We start from the raw sequence: 7149 nt of genomic DNA, 5'->3' as shown, positions 1-7149 counted from the left end.
ATTATCATTGGAGGGGATTCATCTTAAGTACTCAGGCAGAACAAGCTCAGGGGGGACTACCCTCTTGTCTCATCATCATCACATGGTGAGTGAATGTCCATCTGGACATGGCAATGTCCTAAGAAATATCCCTCACCTTTCATGTCCAGTTGGTTAGTAAATCCCATCGAAACATCTTTCACGTTTGTTCTCTCCTCTATTCCCACTAATATCACCCTAGTCCAGACCCTCATTGTGACCTTTGCTGTTGTAGTTGTTCAGTCATTTTCAGTTGTGTCCAACTTTTCATGACCCCATTTGGGGTTTTCTTGGAAGAAATACTGGAGTGGTCTGCTATTTCTTTCTCCAGCTCATTTGACAGATGAGGAAACTAAGGTAAATAGGGTTAAGTGACTTGCCCAGGGTCATACATCTAGTAAATGTTTGAGGTCAGATTTTCTAGATCATTTTATAGATGAGGAAACTGAGGCAAAAAGGGGTAAGTGACTTGCCCAGGATCACACAGTTAGTAAGTGTCTGAGGCTGGATTTGAACTCAGGTCTTTCTGCCACGAGGCCCAGTGCTCTATCCACTGCACAACCTACCTTTCCCTTCAACCTCCGTAGATTGTCCCAATAATGCATTGTGTCTTCTTTTCTCCATTTTCTCTGTCCTCCAAATCATTCATCATTCCATCGCCAAGATAAATCTTTCTTAAGTGTAGATCAAGCCATGTCACTCCTCTACTCAAAAACCTCCAGTGGCTATCTTCTTAACGAGTAAAATTCAGACTTCTCTGTCTGGCATTCACGTCCCACCATGACCTGGTGTCACTCTGCCTTTCCAAGTTCATCTTCTCTGTGATATAACTCTCCCCTGTGAACTCCATACAAACTGGTCTACTCTGACACCTCATTCCATCCCACCACACCCCAAAATGAAAGGTGGCACAGTGCTCAGAGCACTCCTTAAGGCAGGAGTTCAAATCCAGCCTCAGACATTTACTAGCTGTATGACCCTGGCTAAGTCCCTTCATCTTTGTTTGTCTCAGTTTCCTAAACTGTAAAATGGAAATAACAACAGTACCTGCCTTGCTGGGCCTCTAAAGTGCTTAGCACGGTCCCGACATATAGTAGGTGCAATATAAATGCTTTCTCCCTTCCCTTGTACGTCCAGGTTTTTATCCTCTTCCCTGTGCCTAGAACACCCTCCCAGTCCTAACTTTCTTGAGTGTCTACCTCCATTCAGCCTAACTCACCTGCTCCCTCTAAGACTTCCTAGGGAATTGTGTTTTGTAATGTTGTCATGTTCTTCTTACCTGTGAGCTCATTAGTATAGAGAGCTCCTTGTGAGGAAATTCCTTCTCTCAATGCAGATCGCCAACTGTTCTGCACCTTGTAATTGCAGAGTTGCCTGGGGAGCAGAGCCTTGCCCAAGCATCATGCAATCTCAAAGGTCAGCTCTCCAGCCTCTACCTCAGGAAAACTAAGGAACTCCCTCAGACCGCCTTCTCCAAATACAATTACTAGTTACTAAACTGTGCGTACCTGTTGGCCCAGCGATACCACTGCTAGGCTCATAACCCAAAGAGAGCAAAGAAAGACGTAAGAGATTTACACTTGCAAAAATTTTACAGGATCCTTTTTTATTATGGCAAAGAATTGGAAACTAAGAGGGAGCCCATCAATTGGGGGGAAATTATAAGATATGGAATGTAACGGAATACTATTGTGCTATAAGAAATTATAAAAGGGACAGTTCCAGAAATACTAGGAAGATTTATATGCAGGGTGAGGTGAGTAAAACCAGGAGAACCATTTGGACAATAATATTATATAGACATTTTGAAAGACTTAAGAACTCTGTTCTTAATGCAATGGCTAAGTGTAATTCTAGAGGCCCAATGACAAAGCTCACTACCCATTCCTCACACAGAGTGGTGATGTAGGAGACATACATTTTTTGGTGTGGCCAATGTGCAAATTTGTTTTGTTTGACTAAGCATACTTGTTCCAAGGGTTTTGTTTTTCTTTTTAGCTAATGGGAAGGAGGTGGAAATGAGAGAAAAATAAACAAATGCTGTTGCTCTAAAAAATAAAATAAAAATTCAAACTACAGTTACCATGAAATAGCACATCTTTATAACTTTCTGTATTGGTTTCACATTCATCTCCTATGCTGTAAGCTCCTTAAAGGCAGGCACTAAATGTTGCATCTTCCCCAACATCTAGTATAGTCTTCTGCATACAGCAGGCACTTAATAATCATTTGGTCTATTGTATTGCATTGCAGTGTGTGTATTGTGTTGCATTGCATCAGAAATGGCCAATTAGAAATAACTTCACACAGACAACACCTCAATATAAGACTCATTTTCTGCACTTAAGCAAGGCAGCAAAAGATTCCTGGAGTATGTTCTCAGTTCTTTGGCAGATACATGTTCTGTGTGTCCTGGGGCAACTCACCTTCTCTGTGTTTCAGTTTCCTAAGGTGTAACAGAGAGAAAACCCAAATGATCAGCCTAAACACTAGTACAGGGTGATAGGAGAAGCTGATTGATGTATCCTCCTTTCCTTCCTCCTCTCCTTTCACCTTTAGCCAGCCAGCTGGCTTACAAGGGGAGACATTCAGTTCACTATCTCCTATCGGTAATGGAGACCAAAGATACCTAATCCGCAAACTTCATTTTAGCCATGGCTGTAGTTTAAAATGCTCACCAGCAGACTAACTTGAAAGTAACCTCCCTTTCATTTTTGTGTTTTCTTTTTCTTGAGAGGCAAGGGGACCCTGAGGTGGGAGGCATGAGTTGGAATCGTAGCTCTTTGATTTCCTACATGACCTTCCTCTTTGTAGGAGCACAGATCCAGACAGAGATGGGGCCTAAAGGTCATCCAGGCCAACCCCCTTATTTTATCATTTTATCATTTATCATTGTAGCCCATAGAGCTTAAGCAACTTGCTCACAGTCACACAGTTAGGAAGTGGAGATGCTGACACTTGAATTCATATCCTTTGATTCCAAATCTGGCATTCTTTTCACTGTACTCCTACTTTACCAAAAACAAAATTCAAAACATGACCAAATGATAACAGATCAGTAGTAGAAACTGGGCATCTAGGAGGTACAGTGGAGAGAGCACCAGGCTTGGAATCAGGAAGAGTTGAGTTCAAATATGCCCTTCCACACTACTAGCTGTATGACCTTGGGCAAGTCACTTAACCCTGCCTGCCTCAGTTTCCTCATCTGTAAAAATGATCTGGAGAAGGAAATAGCAAGCCACTCCAGTATCTTTGCCAAGAAAACTCCAAATGAGGTCATGTAGAGTTGGACATGACTGAAACTGATTAAACAAAAACAAAGTAGAAGCTTCTTGAAGGCAGAAAACATGCCTTATGTATTGCTGTTGCTCCTCTAGCACTTAGTACAGGATAATTGTATACAATAGACACTTAATAATTGCTTGATGAATGAATGAACATCTTATGTAATGGACAGCTATTATCATTGCTAATAACTAGGAATGTCTCATCTCTATATGTAAATACACAGCTAATGTGCAGATCTGGGCTATAGTCCTCCACTCTTTGTGTGACCATAGATTTGTTCTATCTGGATCTGACATTCCCCTCCTGTAAAATAGAGATAATAACTCCTGCTCCCAACTTACCCCTTCAGAGATGCTGTCAGATTGAAGGCAATCATTACTAATTGATGTTTTCTGTGTCTCCTCTGAGGAAGGAACCTATACATGTTCAAGTTACAAAGATTCTCTTATGAGGTATACACATAAGAATTAAATGTGATGTGGCATTTTTCTTATTATTTCCTGTGGACAGCATAAAGAAAGCCCTCCAGACCAGTGGTTTAGCCTGATTTATTCCATAATCCTCTAGTTGGGCCTTGAGGGATGGATAGAATAAACACAAGTTTCTCTGTCCTTCTTTGACACATCCATTATCCCAAACAGCTTCTCAGTGTTCGGGGACCATTTGTTGTGAGCCCTTGCATCTTCAGGGGGGTGATCCCACTTATCCACTGGGATCCTTGGAAACCCTTAAAGGGAAGTTCTTTTTGGTTTGGTCACTTCTGGTACATCTGTTATGATGTGGGGTGCTACAAATTTTCATACATAAACCCAACTTCATAGCAAATCTTTGATGAGCACGTGCTGAGGCTTCAAGGGAAAAAGGTGACTTTCAGATACTGGACTAATGAAAGGTTTCCTGCCACTGTGGTGAGCAAAAGCAGGGCTTCAGTTTTAAGAGTGGAAGGAAGAGAAGTGCAAGGAATTACCCAAGGGACAGAGAGTGGGTCTCCTGCCTAAGGCTATCCACATATTCCACGTGGAATCCAGTTTATTGTTAGTATTGTCACTCTCTTGCTAAAATCCTGCTGTGATTCTTCATTATAGTGTAGAGTTGACCCTGAATTCTCAAAGGCTATACGAGGTAAATGGAAGTTCTTACAGATGTAACCAAAGTTGAAAACACTTCAAGAACAGACTCCACATCCATCACCTAGGAGTCAAGTTCACTGCCATGTTCCTGTACTCTAGCCTCCACCTGTGATCCAGAGCTTCAAGCTCCCCCCCAAGAGCCTAGGCTTCTATTAGTGAGGATTCAAAATGTCTATGCCAGTCTCACATCTGCCATGTTACTTCCTGGCCATCTTCATTCCAGTTCACCCTTCTCTACACTGTCCACCTACCCCATTGATTTCCAACTCCAGTCCTGAGATCAATAATCAATCAAACATTACCTTTCCTGGAAAGGGGATATCAATCACCTTATGACTGTAATTACTGTCTCTGTAACTTCCCTGCACAAAACACTTCTCCCTGGCTACTACTCCCCCATAAATATTGTCTTTTCCTGTTCAGATGTAAGCTTCTTGAGGGCAGGAACTGTTTTTGCTTGATTGTATTTATATCACCAGGGCTCCACATAATGTCTGGCACATAACAAGTACTTAATAAAGGTTTTTTCATTCATTCATTCATCACCAGAAAGTATGACACCCAAGTGATGCATGACCACATCTTGCAGAGACCATATATATAAAGGTATGGCAGTGTTCTCAGTATCAAAGAATGGTTGGACCACATATTTAGGGCGAGAAGGGAATTTAGAGGTCAGCTAGTCATAGGACCATGGAATCATAGAACTAGAGTTGGTGTCTATATATGTATGTGTGTATGTATATATCTACAGCTATGGAGAAACATATCTAAATTTTATTGTAGATTTCTGGGGGTGGGGGAGGGTATGTATATCTCTATAGCTATGGAGAAACATATCTAAACTTTATTGTGGCCTTCTGAGGGGGGTTGGAGGGAGGGTGAAAAAAGAACAAAGTAGGGGCGGCTAGATGGCACAGTGCATAGAGCACTGGCCCTGGAGTCAGGAGGACCTGAGTTCAAATCTGGCCTCAGACACTTAACACTTACTAGCCGTGTGACCTTGGGCAAGTCACTTAATCCCAACTGCCCTGCCCTACCACCTCTAAAGAGAAAAAAAAAGAACAAAGTAAAAAAGTGCACAGCAGAGAACAAAAGAAAATTCACAAGGAAGCAGAGAAAAGATGGACAATTCTCAACACAAAGAGTATTATTTATCATATAGGCTTTCTTGAAATGAAAATTTATTGTTACGTATTTTGAATCCTCTTTTGTGTTCTGCTATGCACACAACATGCTTTTTTTTTCCTTTCTAACTTTATATTTAAGTAACAATATTTAAGTTTATGATGTGTTTTTGTTTCTTTTATTAATAAAAAAGAAATATAATGAAAAGAACCAGAGTTGGAAGAGGCCCTCCCCTTCATTTTGTAAATGAAGAAACTGGATGCCCAGAGAATTCTGGTGACTTGTTCAAGATCACAAAAATAATAAGGTGAAGAGACAGGATTTGAACCCAGATCCTCTGACTCCAGATATTACTGGAAGCTTCATCAGTGTAAGGAACACTCACAGATAAAATCATAGATTCTTGAAGTATTACTCTTGCCATTAGAAGGTAAGTTCCTTGAGGATAAGGATCATTTCAGTGGAATTTATATCTGCAGCACCTAGGACAGTGCCCAGCACATAGTAGATGCTTACTAAATATTTGTTAACTGATTGATGGTAAGGGTAATTGGTCTAACCCCACCATTTAGTTGAGAGCCGTTGGCTTCCTATTTCATTACTTCTTCGAACTAAATCATATCTTAGTAGCTGCACTATAGTAATTGCAAGAGCCCCTCTGACCAAGAAGATCATGGCAAGTAGCCAAATATAGTCAAACTCATCCATTATAACTTTCAAAATAAATTGGCCAACAAGCTATGCACTAATACAGGAGCAGTTCAATCAAAAATTAGCCAACTATTATCTGGATATTAAATGTGCACACAAGCTCACATCTAATTTGTCTGACGTTTTGATCCAACTACCCAAGTATTTTGGCATAAGCCTTTCTACAGAGCACCCCTTCTCAGACAATCCCAGTATACAGTCACATTAAAATGAATGGGGTTTGATTTTGAAAATTATTTCCCAACTATCCCTTATATTCCCATGTACAATGTTTCTAAGGTGCCAAATTCTAGGCCCAAAACTGCTCCCACAGGGACATATTCTCTCTGTCTCCCAATGTCCTCACAGACAGGTACCTAGAATGAGAGCAGTACAGTGGGATATATTACAATGCATGCCTTTTGTTTAGTTTAAGACCAGTAGGAGAGGCCTGGGCTCACTCTCCAAATCCTCACTCCAGTGTGCAGTCTGCCAAACTATGCACACAGACATGACAGGGGATTTTAAAAATGCACCAGAGACAATGTGGCTAATGTACCAGGGGTTCCCTGTTGAGGAAATCTGGGCAGAGATAGGAAGAGACTACGGATCTCTGAATCTGAACAGAGCACTGTGGGAGGGAGCACTTCATTGAGTGGGAATCTACTTTCTTTCCTTTATTCCCTTCTTCCCAGAGAAAGAAGGAGGAGAAAGAGGAGGGAGGAGGAAGAGGAAGGAGGGAGGAGGAGGAAGAAGGAAGGTAGAGTAGGAAGAGAAAGAAGGAGGGAGGAGGAGGGAGGGGAAGGAAGATAAAGGAGCAGGAGGAGGAGAAGAAGAAGAAGAAGAGAAAGGAAGGATGGAAGGAAGGAAGGAAGAAAGGAAGGAAGGAAGGAAG

Source organism: Petaurus breviceps, unplaced genomic scaffold, assembly GCF_028583685.1.
Source record: "Petaurus breviceps papuanus isolate PSGF00001 unplaced genomic scaffold, PetGlider_PUasm1.0 79, whole genome shotgun sequence".
Classification (NCBI taxonomy): domain Eukaryota; kingdom Metazoa; phylum Chordata; class Mammalia; order Diprotodontia; family Petauridae; genus Petaurus; species Petaurus breviceps.
Note: the sequence above shows the minus strand (reverse complement) of the source record.